Genomic DNA, 25,180 nt, shown 5'->3' on the forward strand with positions numbered 1-25,180 from the left:
TTAAAATGTACTTATATCATTGCAAAAAGTTCTTAACTTAAAAATGTCCCGAATTTCACCGCAGAAAAAATGATAACCCTGTTGTGGAGATATAATTTACTAGTTTAATTGTATTAAAATAAGAATGATATATATTACAACTGAAAACACACTTTGCTGTAACATACATACATATATAGCCAGCAGTTTGGCTTAGTGGTAGCGTATATATTTAGCACCACCGAGGTCAAAGGTTCGAGTTCTCGCCACTGCTGGTTAGATTTGGGGGTTTTGTGACTCCAAATCGATCGTTTCTCTATCAGAGTTTGCCAATTTTATCTGATCATTGCTGAAACGGTTCCTGAAAATTGGTATTAGATCTAATCCTGTTGTCACAAAATCTGCCTGTGTATAATTTGTAAAAATTATACACAGTAATCTGAAATCTATAGATATCTCTTTAGACATCTCTATAATTTCGTATTTATTATGTGTATAAAAATTGTATACAAAAAAAATCTAAAAATAATCCATAGATGTCTCTATGATTATTATTTCTGATTAATTGTTATATGCTATATATGTATTCTGATTGTATATGTATGTATTACTGTATTTCTGATTTCTGATTGTTAATGTATTCTGTATTTCGTTAACGTACACCCGTCGCATTGAAGCAAATCTGTAATGGCGAGTGTATATTGATTTGTAACAATCAAATAAAATAAAATAAAATATACACAAACTGATCAAGATATAAACATTTTTCTTTTACTTTGTGATTATTTCAATTCTAGATCAATTATTTAGCTTGATTTATTTCAATGCGGATTTAAGCCCTAATTGCCACACCTAGAGGCCCTGAGAAATGAAACTGGCGTCAATATAAAATTTAAAACCAAGTAATAATATGTTGAATATAACATATGTACATATTACATATGTATGTACATATATCAAAATTCCAACCTTCAAAACTCAATTTTAGAAGGCTAAAACTTTAATGTAACCTATAGAATATCCAATTTTATTTTCGTTTAAGTACCTTTATACCTTTTGAAACCTTCCTACTTTTTAGTACATAATATAATAACTTCTGTTCCCAAAATGGTGTCAGAGTCAACGAGATATTTCTTTTTTAAATAACCAAGACCTTCACAAAGTTATTTCAACCGAAACCAATAATTCCAATGTCGTATCGATTCTTCATTTTCGCATAAAGTGTGCAACGCTATTAATAACATCAACACTTTTCAATTTCACTTTCTGTTTATAGTTCTACATACCTGGTGTCGAAATATTACACATCTACAGATAAATCAAAAAATATCAATAATAATTTGCGGTTATTTTTGCACGAAAAAAAGCGGTTAACCTAGAAAAAAAAATACATAGGCATAACGAAATAAATAAATATCTCGAACAGCAATCCATTCATTCGAGAACCCGTTTTATTGAAATCAGTGCCGCCTACTATCATCGCGAGGATAATAGAATCGTTGCCTAGTGTAATCAAAACACTAACGCACGTGTAACTTATGTAACCTGACATGTAATATGTACATATATACGTATGTAAATTACGAATCGTAGTCGGTTTGTAACGTTTCGATGACTTGAAACTTTGAAATTGTTATAACAATATGCGTGTTGATTGATGCCAAAGGTCAAAATGGTGGCATTAAGTCACGTATAGGTTGCGAAAAGTCTCAAAACATTGTCGATGTGAAGTCTCATCATCTCGTCAAACATTTCTGGTGTTCCATTTAAGGTTCTTTTCACACAATTCGCATCGTGTGCTCGTTGTGCTGTTGCACAAGGCGATAGATTTATCAATATTGTACGTGATTTGTGGTCAAGATAATCGCGTCATTATTGAAAGGTATTCGTACGGTTGAAGGTGAACTTTTTGAACGATTTTGCAAATGGCAAATGATTGACAGATGCTTTTCAAAGCTCGTTTCATCTTTGAATGAGTTCAAGAGCCTTTTGTTGACGTATGTATTACATTCTAACCACCACCAAGGACTAGAACTTCTACTATTCAACAAAAAGCTTATGAAATATGTGTGTATATATTATTAAAAACCTTGAGAGGGCTGGACACCAGCGCCTTGTCCATACAAACGTATTACACTTCTCCCTTCCTCAATTATGGCACTAGAGAAATTATTTTTTAATATGCTATGGATATCTACCATTGTTTTATTTTTTTGATTAGTTATTTTTTATAGGAGCTAGGAGCCGCCAAACATCTATAAAATCGCCTCTTTTTTATACCCACGAAAAGAGTCCAGCGTGCTTATTTAACGGTCGATTTAAAAAAAAATACGCGCATAGTATACGCAACTGTCGCATTCACTCAATATATAATATATATATTGATATATATTGTCGCATTCACTCAATATATATATCGAAGAAAGGACCGGCAACAAAATTAAGGTTTCGGGTGTACAGCCCTCTTAAGAGGGCTGTACACCCGAAACCTTATTTTCCGGTATTTTTGCAATCCCTAGTTACAATTTATAATATTATGTAGTTTCATCAATTGGGGATTTCGGTCTTGCTACTCCATCTTGAGCAGTCTAGAGCTTCCAATCCTTTTATTACATACCTCATTTACGTTTCACTTATTACCCCTTGTCTTCTCGCTTGCTTTTCAACTCGCTTGTTAGAAGTAAGCTAGAGTATAATGCAATTGTGTGGAATCCGCATGAAGCAAACTACTCTCTTATTATCGAAAAAGTGCAAAAAGCATTTCTTCGTTTTCTTTATAAGAAAGAGTATGGGTACTACCCATATCTCTATCCCACTCCTTTCCTTTTGGGCATGCTTGGGTATAATTCCCTTGAACTTCGGAGAAACTTCTCGTTAATTCGTTTCGTTCTCCAGCTATTGCGTGGTAATACGTCATGCCCATTGTTGCTGGAACAGTTGGGACTTTATGTCCCTAATAATTATGTGCGTGGTAGACATCATCATTAGATGGTTGTACCTGCTGCTCGCACAGTTCTTTTTCGAATGGCTCCTATTCCAAGAGCTATTCGACTTCTCAATGAAATCGTTGCTGCTGTCCCTGAATGTGATATGTTCCACCTTGGGGAGCGTAGATTATCGGATATTATTTTAACATATTTATCTGGTAACCTGCGCTCATCATTACTTTCTTAATTTGAATGTGATGTATGAGTGGAATCTTAATCTACTCTCTTCCATTTGGGCCTCACTGTGATTTTATTTTTTATTCATATTTTGTTTTATTTTATTTTATTTTTTCTTTCTCCTTTGTACATTTTTATATACTATTTCAATTTTGTTCAGTGTTAACATAGAATGGGATTTATGGATTTTATTTTTGATTTTTACACTTTTGTTATTTTTCTCTCTGAATGATGTATTATTTTCCTTTTGTTACTTTTTTTTATTATTTTATTTTACCATGTTTTCTGCTTTTGCTTTTTTCCTTTATTTACAGTTTACTTGTTTTTATATCATGTTTTTATATCTTTTTCAAATGTGGGCCATTGTGGCGCATTAGGTTCTTCCTGTAATGCCACAATGGTCCAAAACTATTAAATAAATAAATAAATAAATAAATTAGTATTTCATACCTCCTTTACGTTTTACTTACGATTACAATTCAGGAAAAAGTTTGCCTCTTATCCGATCGTTTTCATACTTTGCCATATTGCTCATTTTGGTCATCAATATAAGTAAATGGAACCTCCGCTATTACGATGGTGCAAAAATATCGTGTAAGACGCGTTTGAAATTTGAATTTCTGAAAAGTGACTGACGTCTATCCAGTTTGTAGTTTTAAACATAGATGGCGGTAGTAAAATAAAATTATTGGTATTTTTATTCAAAATAATAATTTTATATAAAAATTATAGAAGGTATGTATTTAAAAAACTTTTTTTTATTTCAATCTTAATTCCATCTTACTTACATATTTGCATGAAATGTATTTTTATCTCCTTACCTACATTGAATTAAGAATGTGACACAATAGTAGGATACTCACTAATTGTTCCTGTTGTTGCTTACTATTTTTTACTAAATTGCCAATTGTTTATTACTAATCGATAAGGTGGCTTCAAATACAAAAATATCAGGTACAAAAAAAGCACGAATAAAATTATTATCAATTACTTCGATGCAATTCGCCAATAAAATATTGTCCCCGACACACTAAATATAATAAAATTTCAATAAAACAGACATGTAATTAATTTCATGGGGACAATGTTTTTTTGCATAATTCAACTGTTACGAAATCGTCTGAAACAAATTACCGGAAGTGATACGCTAATCGTATTACTTTAACATGCGCGCATTACAAATTAAAAAAAAGGGAAAATCGTCTCTTTACAAAATGTTGCGACAATACGCATATCAAACGCTATGCAAAATCGTAGAAAATAAAAAAAAATAAAAATGAACGAAATTTATCGCTGTAATGGATGATAAATGCCAATTTTTTTAACAAACATTTAGGTCAATGACCTGACATTAAAATGAACCATTGCTTATGGCCGACTTGTGACCGAGTCTTTTCCAAACACACATCAATATATTCACAATTCGAAGGTCGAAAGCTCGGAATTGTTTATAAGCAATGCAACCATTCTATTATTGCATTATTGCAAAGGTGACCAGGTGTCTATAAAATGAATTTATTAACATCGTCCAATTCAGTCGTGCGTATATTGCCAATTTTTAAAAGCATGTTGGCACAACTGTCAAATGTCAGATGAGCAAATGAGCGCGGGCCATTGTTTAAACAGCGCGAGTTTCGGCCATGTGTCAAAATGAATAAAGGGGAAGTACATACGTAATTTCGTAATTTCGTTCAAATAAATAGCAAACACAATGCGAAATCGGGGCAGTGCATCGATGTTTCATTATTACAGAATTGTACAGAGGAAGGTGAAATTGTTAACATGCATTATTTAAACCAGTTACCCACTCGTTCACGGGTCACTTCCTGCTTCCTCGCCTAGCGAGAGAGAAACTTTTGCATTGAATTGTATTTGTGATTTTTATTTTTAATCGCAATTAAAAAAAAAATAGTTATGATTTATATGATGTAACGCACTACAATAATTTGCCAATAAAAAACAAAAATTCCCCTTTTCCTAAATGTCGTCTCAAAAAAATAACTCTGGATACTTCTATTTACGAGAACAAATTTGTTCATGTCATATCAGTCGCACTTAATATCGCTATTATGTGTGTCTGCGTGTCTGTCTAGCCGTACTATACATAATAGTCGATTCGATTCGAAATACATAATTACAGCTAAAACAATGCAAACAAAACGAATGAATATAATAACAAAGAAAAAAACTTTTATAAAAACTTTTAACCAGCAGCATAGCTCGGACGTTAAGCTTCTGCTTACCGTCAAGAAGGTGCCGGGTTCTATCCCTGAATGAAAATGAATTTTTCAGAGTATGCTGTTGGTCAGACCTGGATTTGTGACTCCAGGTTGATCGTTTCCTATCAGAGTTTGCCAATTTTCTCTGATTTCATTGTTGAAACGGTTCCCGGAAAAAAGAATTGGCTAAAAACCCTTCCTACCTACTATGTCACCACTATTTGAAATTTGATGGATGTACAATAAAAATTTATGTACAATTCATAGATGTCTCGTTGATTTGCGAGTTTTTTCAGTGTCTCGCAATTCAACGACTTATAATAAAAAAAATGCTGCATTTGTATTTGTAATTGGCCAGGAAGGCGCATTGGGATTTACCTGTAAGGCCTTCCTGGTATATATGTAAAATAAAAAAAAATAAAAATAAAAAATAAAAATATATACTGTTTGCTACCAATGTTTCCTCTAAGCTTATAGACGGCTATAAGCTATACATACATATGTACGACTATACATACATATTTATTTATTTATTTATTTTTAAACAGACCATTGTGGCATAACAGGAATTCCTAAAGCGCCACAATGGTCAAAAAATATAACACAAAAAAGAAAAAAAACAAAATAACAATTAAACATGAACATAAATACATCCATACATAAACATAAAAAATATCATTTAATAATAACAGATAAAGTAAAAATATCAAATAAAATATAGCATAAGGAATGCCTTGCACCTACAGCCAGTTTCAATAAATATGTAAGAAACAACTACAAATACAAAACATCCCTGTAAGGCCCAAATGGAAGAGAGTTAATCAAAATTTCACTCATAAATCACAATCAATCATGAAAACAATGATGAGCGCAGACTACCAGATAAATGGGTTAGAGTAATTTCCGACAATTTACGCTCACTAAGGTGGAAAATATCACATTCAGTCTCGGCAGCAACGATTTCATTAAGAAGTCGGATAGCTCTTGGAATAGGAGCCATTCGAAAAAGGACTGTGCGGGCAGGAGGTATGTATATACGCACATATGTATGTACGGCAACTATATGTACATACATATGTACGTCACAGGTAAAACAATGCCAACAAAACGTACGAATATAATAACAAAAGAAAAAAACTTCTATAAATACTGCTTGCTACCAATGTTTTCTTTAGGCAAGTAAGTCTCTAAGCATTTAGCACCATCTATTGAAAATTTATTTAATTAATTTTTCTATTGTTGTTTTATATTGTTTATATGTAGGTGGGTATGTAGTTTTTACCTTTATTTCATAGTAAACAGATAGTTGAAAAAAAATTCAACCACGTGCGGATCGAACACAGGACCGACACATTTCTTTTAATTTTTTTTTATTTAATAACATAATTGGCCAATACCCATGCGATGATATTACATCGGACACAACACTAATATATTCATAAAATTGTTTTTCTTCCACAACTATGTACAATGAAACATAAAAATTCGATTTTCTCTAAATTTTCCTAGATCTACACTAATATTTTACTCAAGGAAAAATTTGTTTCATAGAATTACCTTGTAAATTATTATGCAAATTTTCATAATTCAACTTTTAATGTCTTCAAACAGAATGAGTATTATTAAACGATCGTTGCATCAACGACGTTGACAATAAAGTAAATGACAAACAAATAAAAAACGATAATCATATGTTGAAACGTCAAGACATCCAACTGACCATGACATTATCATGCCAAAAATGAAAACGTAAACAAAACATCATACAAACATGTCTTCACATCAATTTACATACACTGTACTAATTTTTTTTAAATTATCGTCAATTTTGTCCGATTTGTTTTGATTTCACACAAAAGCCTTGAAATGCATATTTTTTTAACACTTTCTTACCAAACATTTTTTTACTGTCGTTTCAGTATGACATCTATTCCGACTTGTGCAACATTTTCCAGACGAAATTACATGCAAATTGACTCGTCTTTATTTTATGTCTTTAATATACATAAATGCTAATTGGAAAAGACTTCGATAATGGTTTGATGTAGTTTATTGAAATGTAAAATTTGCACGTGGTGGTTCAGCGGAGCGTACGGAACACAAGTTGTCCGTACGCCGTCTGCCCGAACTCTGTCGACCGTCGCGTATTTCCGCTTGGGCCGACACTAATGCCAACTCGTCAATAATGCCAATCGACAATCAGTTAATAAGACTGTTTGCCACACGTCATTACAAAAGTCGGAACATAGTCCCACATAGGAAAACTGTTGAACAATACAGTTATTCTACAGAGTTACAGCATTACTGACGAGTCGTTTACAATAAATCATAGCTCTTAAAATAATTAAATAGAGGGTGAATAATGAAACCTTTGCCTCATCCAGTGTGAGGATAAAATCAATTTATTGGTTCAGTAATATTTCAACTTATAGGTATACCTCTGGTGAATGTTGTTTCTATTTACATTAAAATTTTTGAAATCTCCTTTGAAGCTGTGAATAAGCATTACAAGATAAGTTTACTTTAAAGAAGAGAGAGTGGACTGTATATGGTTTAAAACTTAAGCATTCCTCATCTTGATGTTAACTTAGACAATACAATGTTGACACTGTTACAGTTGTCAAGACAGATCAGCTATTACCGATCAACTAAACTTGATTAGTGAGTGTAATGCTCCTAAGTTAACTTGATTTCATCAACAAGTAGCACAAACATTGCTAAATTAAAAGTAAATTGGAAAGTCATTCATTCATTCCTACAAGCAGGAAATGAAGGCGAACTATGATTATAGATGTCTCTACGTTAAACATCGAAATGTTCAGTATTATAATATTTACTTATTCTATGATTCACATAAATACTATAAACAGTAAGAGTTAACTTATGTTTTCATAACAAGAAACATAAGACCTGCGGATGACTCCCGGCAGGTTATAATTAAGTAGACATGAAATAATTTAAGATGCTCCATTAAGTGTGGCTTGGAGACTAACATTAACAAATCATGAATCTAATTTTAACTGTCAAATTTGAACAGTTTATTTTAAACTCGGATATAATCCTTCCGAGTGATGACATGAGACAAGTCTTATATTATAAAGACAAAATGATTAAATTAAATTCGGAGATATATATTGCCGAATGTTAAAATGAAAATAGCTTAAATTATACACACAACACAATTAAAGTGAATTACGGAGTACTACTATTAACATTGAATGATTTAAACTCATGATTACATCTAATAAGTAATATGAGTTGGGGGTAGTGTCTTCGGGTTAAACTAAGCTACCGAAGTTGACGGAATTGAAGCTGCTGTTTCTCCTCCCTCTTGCTGATCTTCCTTCCTGTCAAGTGGTCCTTGTGGTAGAATCGGCAATGGCGCCACTAGATGACTGGACCGACGAAACTCTCCGCTGGCAGTAAAGACGTCGACGACTCGAACTCTGCCATCTGGTCCGGGATACAATTTAGTGACTCGACCCAAGACCCATCGGGTTGGCAGCATGTGTTCCTCCTTTAACAGGACCATTTGACCCACACTCAGATTGTTGCTCGAGTCCTTCTTCCATTTGTGTCGTAACTGCAAAGAATGTAAATATTCCGCCGACCAACGTTTCCAAAATGCTGCTGTGGTCAATTGTATCTGAAGCAGATTGGCATGGACATTAGTGTTATATTTAACCTCCATTGGAGGAGCGAGTAAGGATCTGCCAATTAAGAAATGTCCAGGTGTGAGGGGTAAAAGGTCTAGTGGATCCGAAGACAAGGGACTAAGAGGACGGGAATTCATGCAAGCTTCTATTTGAGTCAATACCGTACAAAATGATTCGAAATTTAAGGTGGTGGCCTTTAACACCTTGTTTAAATGAATCTTCATGGATTTAACCGCTGCTTCCCACAGCCCTCCCATGTGAGGCGCCCTTGGCGGGTTAAACTTCCAACGAATCCCTTCGGAGGCTACATACCGTAGTAGCTTCTCCTCATGAGGACGTTCGTAAATTAATTTTACTAAATTAACGAGTTCACGACTTGCACCGACAAAATTAGTAGCATTGTCGGAATATATCGTATTGGGCCTGCCACGTCTGGCTACGAATCTTCTTAAACAATTTAAGAAATTTGAACTCGTTAAGTCTCCGACAAGTTCCAAGTGAACTGCCTTACTGGAAAAACACACAAAGACACAAACGTAACCCTTAATTATCTTAGAATTCTTATTGCAACCACTCTTCACAGGAAAAGGTCCTGCGAAATCTATCCCCACATGACTGAAAGGAAAATTCGCAGTGGTACGTTCAAGCGGGAGTAATCCCATTAATCTATTGTGTGACAGTGGTTTATTTCTGAAACAAATGACACATGAACGCACCACTCCTTTGACAGTATTATGTCCGGCCAATGGCCAATAGGTCTGCCGCAATAACGACAGTAAGGCTTGAGTACCCAAGTGAATATATTTCAAGTGTGCATCTCGGACAATCATGTGTGTAAGTTTATGCTTATTTGACAAGATAATGGGTGACGTTGATAGAGTTGTTCCCAGAGGAAGTCTACTTCCAACACAAATTAAATTCTCGTGGAATAGAGGGGACAATTTAGCTAATTTACTGCTACTGGGAATTGGATGTCCCTTGCTCAGCAAACGATATTCCAATGGAAATGATTCCATTTGCGATAACCTTATCAAATTATTTAAAGCATATTTTAATTCTAAAGCGGACGGTTCGTTATTTTCTTTAACGTTTAATTGTTTATTCCTTAGTGGCCGACGAACATATGATAAAACTCGAAGGAGTCTTGGAAGATGAGAATGTTTATCTATCCAATTATTTTCCCTCACAAGGGTAGCGTTAGTGACTACCCTTCTCTCTGGAAGATCTATTGTGATCTCAGGAGGTCTTCGAGGCCATCGTGATTCGTCTAATTTCAACCAACTAGGGCCGTCCCACCATAACGAATTATGATTTAATTCTGATGGTTGAGTCCCTCGAGAAATTAAATCTGCTGGATTGTCTGTAGAGGAGACATGGTACCACTCAATGGGTTGAGATATTGATTGGATTTCGGCCACTCGATTGGCAACGAAGGTGGTCCATTTACATGACTCTCCTCTAATCCAATGCAATGCGACGGTTGAATCCGTCCAATAATATTTTTCATTAATATGAATTGTTAATTGGTCTATTGTTGACTTCATTAACTTTGATAATAACATAGCGGAGCACAGCTCTAAACGCGGAATAGTTACAAAACTGAGCGGAGCGACTCTCGAACGAGAACACACAAGATGACATTTGGAATTTCCCAATTGATCAGTACATTTTACATAAATACAAGCACCATAAGCTTTCTCGGATGCGTCACAAAATCCGTGTGCCTGTATATTAATGACATTATTTAGTATTATCAATCTAGGAATTTTATAAAGTTTCATGACTGTATTGGATAATTGACAATCTTTCCATTTTTTGAAGATTGTCTGAGGAATGAATTCATCCCAACCAATGGTTTGTTGCCAGACAGATTGCATTAATATCTTATAATTAATTAACAATGGAGATAATAGTCCTAATGGGTCGAAGATCTGACTAATTACTGATAAAAAGTTTCTTTTTGTTATATTTTCAGTCTCGACTTCGGTTTGAACCTTAAATACAAAAACGTCTTCCCGCGGTTTCCAAAATAAACCTAAAGTTTTGTGTGATTCGTTAGAGAAGTTAAAATCTGAACAATCGTCAGCTTTAACATCCGTGATTATATCGGAGTTGTTCGATGTCCATTTGCTTAAGGGCATACCGGCTGATAATAATATGGTTTCCAGTTGAACCTTTAATAATTTACCAGCTTCAATAGTATTAGTTCCCGTGAGCAAATCATCAACATAAAAATCACGTTCGATCACTTTACTAGCGATGGGATATTTGTTTCTATTCTCCTCTGCTAACTGATTTAGACATCTAGTAGCTAAAAATGGGGCTGAAGCAGTTCCGAATGTTACTGTATTAAGCTTGTAATGCTTGAATTTACTCTGGGGATCTGTTCGCCAAATGATTCGTTGTACATTTTTATTTTTCTCTGCTATTTGAATCTGTCGGTACATCTGCTTAATATCCGCAGTAATCACGTATTTATGGAGTCGAAAGTTGAGTAGTAAACTTAACAAATCTGATTGGACATTAGGTCCCACCATCAAAATATTATTTAGTGAGATATTAGACGTTGTCTTTGCGGACGCATCAAAAACTACACGATATTTAGTGGTAAGGCTAGACTCCTTAACCACGACGTGATGAGGTAAATAACAATGAACCTCATGTGCCTCCGGAGGTTCACACTCTGACATATGTCCTAAATTTATGTACTCTTCTAAAACTTTATTGTATTCCATTTTTAAATTATTATTGGCTAAAAAACGTCTTTCCAAAGTTTTGTGTCTTTTCTCCGCAATGTGCAATGAACTTCCTAATACTACCGGGGAATTTTTATATGGTAAAGCTACACAAAATCTACCGTTTTTATCTCGTGATGTGTGTGCTTGGAAATGTTCCTCACATCTTTTCTCCTCAAGAGATTGATGTTTTACCATAGGAACCTGGTCGATCATCCAAAAGTTTTGAATGTGACTGTCTAATTGACTTAAGCCTATGTGGCTCTTCCCTGGAGCATTATTTACTTCGGGATATGGACCAACTATTGTCCATCCGAATTCGGTATCCTTTAAGATAGGCATACCTTTTCCTAACTGGATGGTTCCTGCTTTCATAGCATGAACGCAAATCTCGGCGCCGAGCAATAAATCGATTGGCGTCGGTTTATTCCAAAGGGGATCTGATAACTTGATTCCCGCTGGTATTGAAATTAACTGTTGATCCAGTTTCACAGTTGGAATTTCGCCAGTAATTTCTGGTAATACCAAACACAACACTTTGGTTGAGTAATTAGTGGTTGAAGACCTTATGGTCACCTTGGTGATGTGACGAATGCTACTTTCTTGATTAGCGATACCTACAATTTTTTGAGAGATTTTCTCTAATTTGAAGTTATTCTTCTTAGCGAAAGATGTGGTAACATAGTTGACTTGTGAGCCGGAATCTAATAATGTGCGACCCTTAACGACCGTTCCATTGGACGTTATAATGTCCACTTGTACCGTCGGTAAAATTATCTCCCTTTGAGAGAAATGAGTAGAATGAGCATTAATTGACTTCCTTCCCGTATTATTGGAACTAAATGTATCGTCCTGATGCAACAAAGTGTGATGGTTTTGTTTGCACCTTAAGCAATTATAGTTAGATTTGCAATTTGTTATCTTATGCGATGAATTTAAACATTTAAAACACATGTTATTAGATTTAACGAATTCATTTCTTTCCAAACTGGATTTTGCTTTGAATTTATCACATTTGCCTATGAAATGATTATTTCGACAAAATGCACATGCGTTTACCTTACTTGATGGGTTTTTATTCGCGACATGAGTTCTCCTGATTCGTTGACGGTTATGAGGGAATTCTTTCACCGTAATTACAGATGCAGTAGATTGTAATACGTTACATCTATTCTGCAGAAACGTTTCTAACTTCTCGTACGGTGGCATTTCTCTGTCAACCAGAGATGTTTCCCAGTCCTTTAATAAACTAAATGGTAATTTCCTTAGAACTAAACATGTTACCCATGGATCTAAAATTTCTCTCGCGTAACCCAATGATTCAATGTTTTTAATACACACCGTTACCTTATTTAATAGATCTCTCAATTCGATATGTGATTCCTTTGTGATTAATTTTAAATCACAAAGTGAGTTGATCCTAGTTTTAAGATTAAGTCTTGGTAAATTGTATTGCTTGTCTAAAATACTCCACGTTATTTCATAATTGTCTGAGCTAATATCTAACCCTGATACAGCTGCTAAAGCGGGACCGAGTAATGATTGATGCAAATATAGTAATTTCGTGACATTCGAATATTCCGTTTTGTTTCCTATTATATTCTTAAAAGCTTGTTGAAACGATTTCCATTCAGATGGATCTCCCTGAAATGTGGGAATGGTTAACGTCGGTAACTTATCTCTAGCAAATTTAATTGTTGCTTGCTCTACCTTTAGTTTACTATCTTGAAAGGATTGGCAATCTAATGCTGCTTTAAGATTTTTAACTGTTATTGTAATTGCATCGTACTCTTCGTCTATTTTGGCCGCTTTCGATATGTCTGTAAGGTTATCTAAATACTCGTAATGGAGTTTTCGGACATAATCGTATGCTTCTTTAATGGTTTGATACTGTCCTTCATCTAATTCGGAGGATTTATCTATTTTTCCTTTTAGTCTTTGTACCGCGCCTGAATACCTTAATTCTATTGACGTCATTATGACTTCTACTTTATTTTCCTTCGCTAATATTTCTATCGATTGAGTCTGACTTCGAGTCTGATGTATTCTAGAGCTTGACCTGTCTCTAATAGGTTCTACGTCCCTAGTTGGATTTCGACCTTTATGCGACTTGGAAGTCGAAGCTTCTATTTCCTCGTTTTCAGCACTTGACATTTGTTTCAGAAAGTTGCACTATTTCGTCTCATAAATACAGTTGTTCTCTACTATAGCTGTCAATTGAACTATTCGTAGAGATAAGGTAATAATATTCAATGATTAACCGTGAATCTTAATATTCTACTTTAACTATTATCACCAGAATCTATCCAACATATTTTGGAAGAAATTACAACCCTAAATTGGTGGGTGCTTGATTTAAACCACTTTGGGGCTACAAGTCTTGTGATTTATTTTAAATCACCACTGTTTCATCACACATTATGAAACAAAGAGATCTACCGATGTATGAATATGCCGGTATGTACTTGATTTAATCCACTTTGGGGCTACAAGTGTAATTCCACATTTATCGTGGAAGGGGGGGGGGGGAGGGTGTTTCTACACACATTAAGAAACAAAGATCTACCGATATGCATATACCGGTATGTACTTGGTTTAAGCCACTTTGGGGCTACAAGTATAATTCCACATTTATCGTGGAAGGGGGGGGGGGGGAGGAGGGTGTTTCTACACACATTAAGAAACAAAGATCTACCGATATGAATATACCGGTATGTACTTGGTTTAAGCCACTTTGGGGCTACAAGTATAATTCCACATTTATCGTGGAAGGGGGGGGGGGGGGAGGGTGTTTCTACACACATTAAGAAACAAAGATCTACCGATATGAATATACCGGTATGTACTTGGTTTAAGCCACTTTGGGGCTACAAGTATAATTCCCCACGTGCTTTGCTAATTTTACACTACATCTGATTTTACACTTTTAATACGAAATTCGATGCGACCGATGAAACATTCCTTCGTAGCGCGATATTATTTTATACAATCGCGTTAATTAATTGTTATACTTTAAAACATATTTTAAAAACTGACCTACCCACATGATTGCCTTTTGAACAGATTGCCTGAGATTGAATACATTCACTTACTTGAATATCCTTTACGATGTTTATGTGATCGTTCCGATAATTTTGGATTACCTCTGTGTCCCATGCGTCTTTGTAGGTTATGTTTTTATTTATATATTTTCTGCGTCAATCACGCGGTCATGTACCTCTGTACATCAATCAATATATTGCTGAAATAGAAGCAAACATGTTATTAGTATTGGAAAGGTATGGATAGTAACAAAGGAACGATACCGATTTCTTAATTGACATCCATTTTTTCTCGACCACGTTTTTTCCTATTGGTTTGTCCGTTTGGTGTTGTGGCCTAGGTTACTGGTATCCGGTTCGAAGGACCATCATGGAAAAGACTTCGATAATGGTTTGATGTAGTTTATTGAAATGTAAAATTTGCACGTGGTGGTTCAGCGGAGCGTACGGAACACAAGTTGTCCGTACGCCGTCTGCCCGAACTCTGTCGACCGTCGCGTATTTCCGCTTGGGCCGACACTAATGCCAACTCGTCAATAATGCCAATCGACAATCAGTTAATAAGACTGTTTGCCACACGTCATTACAAAAGTCGGAACACTAATCAATAAACGACATGCTATGATGTAAGAATTATAAATGAGAGACATCAACGCGTGCAATAATTTTAATAAAAAAATCATCACCGTCTACCAGAGGCTTGAACAAGTGGATCAAATCTACGAAACGAATACGAAAGATCGTAAGCGACAAATTAAATTGTGATCTAATTAAAGTACACTTGTTACACACTTAACAGTGAAAGCAAATCGGTGTCAAGGCGGATAGCCGTTCCGGTTTCGATCGTTAAACACCAGAATCTTTTTTTTTATCTCAAAAATGCAATCGGATGTTAAATATATTGAAAACATGAGTGTGTGGACCGGTTCATGCTATAAACGCATCTTTATATGAAGGTCACCAATGTCAAACTGGTATAAATACATATGAAAACATCCGAAAAACAGTTAAACTTTGGCGCCATGTTAATACACCGAAAAACCTGTTGGATTCTGAGTCGTGTTGTGGTCAGGATGATTTTGTATCGGTTGTTATTTTTTGTCTAGATCTCTATGTACTATTACACTGTTCGACACGAAAAATGGTTCAGAGATGCGATATGACTTTTCTTATAGATCCATGCCCAGTAAATACGAATCTGGTAATAAAAAATGTTGATTGGCTCGAGATTCGGAGATATATGTGTTTTTTAAATCGCGCGATTTTTCTATATCTTCGTGTTGTTCGGTCGATGTCTCAAAATCTGTCAATTTTCTGTTCAAAATGAATATTGAAATCGGGTATTTTATCTTTGATTTGTAGTACATTTTAGCTTTCAAATCTGTCTAAGTAGTCGTCCAGTTTAAATCAAAAGTCAAAAGTACGTATTTTCACTTGGGATTTTTTCCCACTGTTAATACTGTTTTATATTGAGTTTTTTCTATTGAAACATGTTTATTGGGATAGTGTTCTGGCCACACTATTTTTTGTTTTCGTTTAAAAGGGTTAATTGGAAGTGTGTTGAATTTTAAATCGGACAAATTGCGAGCTAAAAGCAATCATTTGTCGAACAGTGTTATTCGTATCAGAATTCGTGTGCGAAATGTCCGGAAGACAAAATCTAGTAATCGGTGACATTAATAAGCAATTAGTCGATGGTCGTATAAGCGTTTAAAGGTCATCTTCGGCCAAAATGCAAGGTTGCGAGTTGCAAAATGCAATTGCAGCGTTAATTGGAAATTAATGTGTTGCATTCGATATCATCTAGATTTGAATTCATAATTAGTGTATATTATCGTTAAAATAAAATTGAATTTGCTTATATATTATGAGTCATGAAAACCAAAAATATTCTGCGTATACACCATGAAGAACTATTCTAGAACTAGTTTTTTTTTAATTTGTGCATTTTTTACATATTTATACTTCACTTACGATTACAATTCAGGAAAAAATTTGCCTCTTATCCGATCGTTTTAATACTTTGTCATATTGCTCATTTTAGTCATCAATATAAGTAAATGTATCCTCCGCCATTACGATGGAGAAAAAATATCGTTTTAGACGCGTTTGAAATTTGAATTTCTGAAAAGTGCCTTGTTTTTTATTTTAAACATAGATGGCGGTAGTAAAATAAAATTATTGATATTTTTATTCAAAATTATAATTTTATTTTAAATTGTGCGTTTTGGCATATTTTTATCAAAATATACACACACAGTTTTGATTTAATTCTATCAATAAGCAATAAATTATATCCCATATTTGGGATGGGTGCACCTCACGGCGTCCTCTTGTTCCTGTTGTATCCTTCTTGCGCAAATTAAGTGAGGATGTACGTGAGTATGTACCGTTTACCATGCATCCTTTTTTTTTGATCTTTCGACTTAAGATCTTTCGATTTTCGATCTTTGCCTTCCGATATTTGGTTTTTCGTGCATTTCTAATTCGTTCCTTTGGGGTAGACCCATTTGGGATACACCGTATTTGGGATACATTCCCATATTTGGGATACACCGTTATCGATCACTGTCAAGCAACAATACAATTTTACCGAAAATGGTCCAAAGGATCGTTTTTGTATAGATCACTGTCAAGCAAGGATAAATACTACCATACAATTTCAACAAAATAGGTCGAAAGTGTGGTTTTGAGACGACGCGTTCCACCGCGTGCCATGCATGCGTGCCATGAACGTTATCTTTTTTCCATTTGTTTAAAACTATCTAAAAAAAACCACGTGCTATATGCACAGCTGTGTGATTTCGCCCTAATGTGAATCTTCAAACGAATTACAATATACATATGTATGTAGTATAGGGCGGGTGATAGGTTTCGACCGATTCCCGGCCTATGGAAATACTGTTTGTGTTTGTAAGAGGATCGTTTATTAATGTTCAGTTGTTACAATGGTAATTGAATGTACGAAGAAGTTGAGCTTCGGAGAAGTGAGCTGTCTGAACTCCAGAGGTTCACTCTGACATCTGGAGCTGCTGCGTCGGTTTATATATACAGATGTCTTTGTCTTCAGGACAAGTGTTTTATCCATATGTTGACCTGTTTTCGAGACACGTGTTTTATCCGTGTGTTGACCTGTTTTCGAGACACGTGTTTTATCCGTGTGTTGACCTGTTTTCGAGACACGTGTTTTATCCGTATGTTAACCTCAGCTCTGGGCATCGTTTGATTTATAGCTATGGCATCAGCGCCAGGACGTCGTTCATTTAAGAATGCGGTCACTGCAGGTACAATGTATCCTTACAAGTGTGCCGTGTGCAGACGTCTTTGTCTTCAGGACACATGTTGCAGTTGCATGATGACATCATCGTTGGGTTTCTATCGTTTGACGATCGAGCGTTGAACTCTTTCTTCTAGAATAGTAAAAGGGAACGTTGCCCTCGAGTTCTGCATGTTTGTACAGGAGCGATGATGATGCCATCGTGAGACTTGTGTATTGTTGTGAAATGTATAAGATCACTGGTTTTGATTCGGAATAGCACAAGTTGTGCTATACTCCTACAGTAGTATTCCAACCCTCTGAAAAGTCAATTCTTTCTGTTTCTATCACATAATTTTAAAATTTGGTTTTTGGTCTTTTGATTTCCTAATTTGTCTCATATTTTGGCCAAATACGAATTCTTCTCAAAAATACAAACTACTACATAATTTTCCAATTTCTATCAAAGGTTTTCATCTCGTGTATTAAAATCTTACGATTGTGGACCTTCCACTCTTAATTTTTTAAAAAAGGAAACGAATATAAATATACATCCTATTCTCAACATGGTGCTTGAAAGAGAAAATACTCCAGTAGTTTCCCATTGCCTTTTAGATCGTCGATTGGTTTAAAAAGATAGGTATTTTATGTATTTACGAACTGTCAGTTAGAAAGTGGAATGAAATAAGCGAATTCTATACTACGAGTTGTAAATTCGGCCAATTGTTTTTCGTAATAACGCTATCATATACACACAAATTTTATATTACATAAATGCTGCAATATTTGAGTTCTCATATACATGCACATATGTATAAATCTATACATAAAAGCGTCAAGTATTTGCGTTCATAATAAGTTTACTTAATAATTTTATTACTAACGCCACTTACCTACTCGATTCCATTGAGAGACAAGAGGCAGGCAATATTTACAATTCCTAGCTCCTATTTCCACGTCTATTTTCCAATTTCGCAAGTGCTCGGACACAAAAGCAAATAAATTTACTTGTAAAAGATAATTTTTCATCACATGCGAGTGCATCACTCGACGACAACTTTTGCATCATCGCACCGTTCAAACAAACGTCGACCTAATCAACAAAGAGCGCTGTCAATTTCTAATTTTGTTTTTTTTTTTTACAAAAAGCGCCAGTAAATACAATACATAGTAAACGCTCTCAATAACCATATATTTCACTTTTGTTTGGTTATGCAAACTGTACAGAAGTATTTGTAAAAATAGTGTTGTTAACGCTCGTACGAGCAAACCGTCACGAGTGGGTTGATATTCATGCATATACTACACATTTCGAAATTCAGATATATGTATATGTACATACATATAAATATAATATGTAACTTGAACGTGTGAAAAGATGCTACCATACAATGTAAAATTCGTTTCATTATAAACTGGCAAAAGAAACCGGATTCGACAAATTCCTCAATTTCTAATAGGGACAATTTAAATGATCACTTTCATAAAAATTGTTCGAGTTAAAAAAAAATATTATATCATTTAAAATTATAAATTGACAATTAAAATATAATTTTTCATATATGTACATATAAAAAACAGCAATAGAAAAAATAAAATAAATAATTACATTATTGAGGAAAAGAACATTTAAAAAGTATTATACTCCTTTAATATAATATTTGTGCACTTAAAAAAATAACAGAAGCAATAAGACTTAAAACCACTAAATAAATAAAAAATAAAAAAAAAACTTGATCATTTGAAAAATTACAAATCCTAGTAGCTTATCAAATGAGGGCATAAATGAATGAAATGCGCATTAACGCTGTGCATTAAAGATCTAGCATATATGTAGGATCGGCAACGTCTCAACCAGCAACCGTCCCAGTTGGCCTACTCTGTATATGTACCTAATTGGTGTTTAATCATGCTAACTTGCGAGTTAACAATTTGTGAATAAAACTGCAAATTTGTTGTAGTTGAAATCATGGAAGTTTTTCATTTCTACCTTTAACTACGCACTTTTTAATTGTTAAACGATCGAAACATTTTTTAGTTATTTATTAACTGCGCAATTTCTTTTATAATATTCTAATGCGCAAATGATCCGTTCTAAGGAACAAAGTTTTTTTTTCAATGCACCGTAAATTGTACCAATTTGTAATTATCGAGATTTAATTGTGTTGAATTTTAACTATTAACCACACTAGAGCGCCATATTTCATATGATAACAATCCCTATGTTTTCAAAAGTGTTATAGGAGCGTAAATAAAAATAATAAATAACGGTATTGTTGTAAGCATGCTGTTAAATATGACGGGTGGTAAGGAAGTCAAGTAGCAGCTACCAACATGGTTGAATCGGTCCCAACTCACAGGATGGCGACCCAAACTCGACCATATCGTAGGGCCCCTACAATTAATATTTAAAATTTGACGGAGATAAGGGAATTTTAATCTGATTTTAATACTATCCGAATGATGAATAAAAGTTGCAAAAAATGCAACAAGATCCCGAAAGGTCCTTGAAATATATGTATATGTAGTACTAATACCAAATTTGATGATTCTAAATTGATAACTGTAGATTTACACAGAGGACATGAGTGATGATTGAGCTGATTGTAACGATATGTGTACTTGCGTCTAATTACACTCGTTTCAAAATGTACATATATGTATATATTCTCGTTTGAGCTCAGGTAATTTTTTTTTGCTATTTTGAGAATAACCTTGATCGATTCTCATGCCGTGAACTCGAAACAAGATCGACTCAAGTACATAAATAATGACATTTTGCAATTCGAGTGAATTTAATGGTCAAGTTCTTCGAATCGTTACTGTCTAACCGAGGTCAAGTATTGGATCTCAATTTAGTAGTCGAAATAATTTATGTGCTTTAAATACTTGAGCTACATTTTTCATGGTGAAATTCCTTTTTAAGGTATAAATACGGATGAAAAGTATATATGTGATGAATAAAAGAGTAATATATGAATCAATATGTGTTTTTGTTAAAAAGCTGATTCTACACATAGAAACACGACCATGACAGTCTATTAAACTCACAATATCTTTCATTCAGAACTTGTAATTCACAAAAGAAAAGAGTTATCTTCGACTACGACCAGTTGCAGGTTTAAATTACATATATTATACATATATTATATTATTTGCCTATTCAAAGTAATGAGCGTCGAATTAATATATGTACATATTATAAACATTTAACGAAATTATCCAGTTTTCTTATTTTGGCCAAAATGCGTCGGCCATATGTTATGTTGGAGACCAATATGGAGCTATAATTATAACCAACTAATGTTGTGCCCGTTGATTTCAATAGGTGGTTTCGGAAATGAATTGATGCACGAATTAAAATAATGTTATATGTCATATAAAAATATAATGTAAGGTAATTCATACACGTGTTGTTAGTAAAAAGTTGAGTGCGCGTATTACACGCTCGCCAATCTAACCCGTTCACCCGTTCGAAATGATGCATGAATGTGTGTGTGTGTGTCTTCGTGGATGTGTTTATGTGTTTACGCTCCCGCGCAGCGCATCTAACGCTGAGGCCACCCGTTCCAACTCGCTTAATATCAGGAGCACATTTCAGACGCTCAACAAAAGTTGTTTTTTGGAAATCTCCATACTTCTCGACGCTCCGCCACATACATACCCACAAACACACATATGTCCGTCAAACATTTCGTCCGTTTTTATATAGGTATACATATATAACTAATGTTGTGCCCGTTCATTTTATTGGGTGGCTTCGTAAAGGAATTGACACACGAATTAAAGTAAAGTTACATATGTATGTATGTACATACATATAAATATAGTTTAAGGTAATTTATAGGCGCGTGCGCGCCCACACACCGTTTGCCCACATCGATATGATGAATTAATTCGTGTGTGTCTTCGTGGATGTGTGTATGGGTGTACGCTCCCTTGCATCTGACGCCGATTCCATCCGTTCGAACTCGCTCAATATCAGGAGCACATGTTAAGCGCTCAGATCTGACTACCTCGCATCTCCTCGACACGATCGGTCGTCACGCCACATCCCTATGCATAACGTATATTCCTGGTATTCTTAAGTTTTTTTTTAAATCTCCATACTTGTCCACGCGTCCGCCACATACATACCCACATACATCGCGTCCGTTTTATAAATATGATGACTTTTAAAGCTGACTTCAGATGAATGTTTGAGTCACTATAATTTTTACACAGGTACATTATAACAAACGTTCGTCTCATTTTAATATAATTCTACTTGCATTTTTTCATCAATTATCATTTTTTAATTGCATCATTTAAAATTTATGCGTACTTGAATTGACCCAACACGTAAAGGAAATCTCGCTCGTAGTATTTCTGATTTTTTTGCTATTACATATGTACATGTGTATATGCAATAGTAAAAAATTAGAACATAATTCCGCTTAATTTGATTCTGTAGATTTTTGAATTAGGATTAATTTCAAGGATTAACGAGGACCATAGTCTGGTCTTGTAATGAACAAAACACAATTAATCACCTTTCACTCTATAGTAAATTTAATCGTTAGTACATGTGTAATAAATACACCTGTAATTATATCGCTCGAGGTGATCAAGTCATAGGAAGTGCAAACGTTTTGATTTTTTCCACATTATAGGCGCGTTAATTTCGTTATGTCGAAATCATTTATTTGAATTGCTAAAATTATATACGTACAATATTTATGCATATACATAATGTGGCAATTGTTTCCGTTTTAATCTCATTACATACGGCGGAAAAGTAAAAAGAATGATTTTAAATAGGATAATCAATTATTTTTCAATATTTTGAATTAATATTTTGTTATTTTGACCGCTGTGTAAATCTACAGTTTTCAATTTTTAAATCACCAAATTCAGTGTAATATTTTCTGAAAAAAAGACATTTTATTTATTTTTTTCCAATTTTTACTCTCCCAGGCGACGCCGAGCGATTCCACTGGTTATAAAAGTAAATTTTCGTAGTCATTAATAAAAAAACCTGTGAATAATGAAACATTTTAATGTAAATTATTTAAATAAAAAATATAATTCGAAAAAATCGTCTTCTTTTGTTTCTGATGGTCCGTACGCACCAAACCAACGACGATTTTGGGCCAACTTTTAAAACCAGTAGCGTACAAAATATCGAAATAAAAATTAAATAAAAAAATTGAAATTAAATATCAAAATTAAGCTAACGAGCGAGATTGAGCTAAAATTAGATCATCGTTGATGTTTTGAATTACAACAATGTTTTGAATTACGACGATACGCATTACAACCTTAGAAATATTATAATTACGAGCGAAAAAAACCTTGTTATTGTTTCTTATAAGTCGTCACGATACACTACTGTGTTTCGCCGTCGAATGAAATATTTAACAAAAAAAATGTCGGTGATCTATCAAAGGGTTTTTTTTTCTTTCGTCGAAATAAAATTAATAATCACACATTATCCGATAAAGTTTACCTCTGAGATGGATTTAATTATTTGGTTTATTTCGATGAGAGAAACAATTGAAGACATTATCCGATAAAATTTACCTCTGAAATGATTTAATTAATTGATTTATTTCGACGAGAGAAACAATTGAAGACTAAAAAAATTTCGTTTGATAAACCGACAACGTGTCGGGTTGGGACCATCACTCGGTCACCCATACTAACACATGATATATTCTCAGTAACTGCGCATTACGGGGAAGTAAAAATAATAATTCTTTGATTTTTTTTTTCGATCTTAGTGCGTATCTACGTAAGTCAAAACATCTTCGACAAACAAAAGTCGAGGATTACCTGTATGTGATTGTTGATGATCTAATTTTAGGTCAATCTCGACAATTTATTTAAATTGGGCATGTTCTGTTTTAACTTTCAATATTTTATTTTAAATTTAATATATTGATTATAATTTTATTTTGATATTTGAATTTAATTTTAATATAATAATAATATTTTTAATTTTGATATTTGATTTCAATTTATAAATTTAATTTTTATTTTGATATTTTGTACGCTACTGGTTTTATCCTGCTCGTTAAAACGTTGGACCTAAATCGTCGTTGGTTTGGTCCGTACGCAGCATGAGACAAACATATATACAGGTCTGTTACTCAAAGTTGGCGCGCTCTCGTACTCACACAGAAGCGCGCAAAAGAGACAGATTAATATGACGGTCGAGAAGAAAGTAAATTGTTAGCCCACCAACATGATCGAATCGGTCCCAACTCTCAGGATGGCGACCCAAGCTCGACCATGTCGTAGGGCTTATACAGCATGATTAATTCATTTGATAATATGGTCCAAAAGAGAAATAAGAAGAAGGGATGCCGATATCATTGGAACTGTCACAACAATTAAGTTAAATTGATGAACTGACAAAAGAAGATGGTCGATCTACATTTTATAACCATCCAGATCTTCCCAGCAATGTTTGAAATCGAATAACTTTTTCGATTCCAGCCGGAATTTGAATTCAAGACCTCTCTACTAGTAAACTACCGCCTAACCTTCGATTGATCGATCGAATTATCTGGGTACACAGTGGAGCGAAGCGACGCGACATACGTTCTTTAACCCTTTGAGTGCTGACGTCTTTTCTGTTTAAAGCCTACCACGCTGAAAATTTCGCCAACATTTCCAACTAGAATTATTTTGAAATCCGATACAAAGCTGGTATAAAAATTGTAGTTAATCCAAACAAACCCTAGATAACTACTGCCGAGGATTACGAGTTTTGTAAAGGTGCGTTTAGACTCTCTAATATATCTTGCAACAATATAAGATAAGCAAAATAAGTCTATTAATGAATGTATTTTTTCAAAACTAGTTTCATCTTCTTCATTTTTGTTAAAATGTAATGCTCACAATCTAAATGTCAAGCGACAATTTGAAATACTATATAATAGTTATAAATACTAATAAATCAGCTAGGGATTTTCATCGCGATATTCTGCTATGGTTATCTAAGAAGTTCCGGTGTAAGCGAGTCTGTATAAACGTTGACAAATGAATGACATGGATTATACGACTCATGTTCAATGCATTTTTTTCAATGCTACTTGGAAAGACTAGCGGGTAGTGTTTTTGTTTACTTTGTACATGCTCAAAAT

At 34.3% G+C, this 25,180-nt stretch overlaps 1 protein-coding gene and 1 long non-coding RNA gene across 2 annotated transcripts in view; both read right to left on the reverse strand.

The window, feature by feature from the left end:
* The window catches only part of LOC143909285 (uncharacterized), a 38,618-nt gene that overhangs the window by 9,686 nt on the left and 3,752 nt on the right, over nt 1-25,180 (reverse strand). The gene's annotated exons all lie outside the window — the stretch shown is intronic.
* LOC143909289 (uncharacterized) lies at nt 7,402-15,269 on the reverse strand. Its single transcript, XR_013260327.1, has 2 exons — nt 14,846-15,269; nt 7,402-9,008 (listed from the first exon to the last, which is right to left on the reverse strand). It is a non-coding gene; the product is annotated as an uncharacterized LOC143909289 (long non-coding RNA).

This window comes from Arctopsyche grandis, chromosome 3, assembly GCF_051622035.1.
Source record: "Arctopsyche grandis isolate Sample6627 chromosome 3, ASM5162203v2, whole genome shotgun sequence".
Classification (NCBI taxonomy): Eukaryota; Metazoa; Arthropoda; class Insecta; order Trichoptera; family Hydropsychidae; genus Arctopsyche; species Arctopsyche grandis.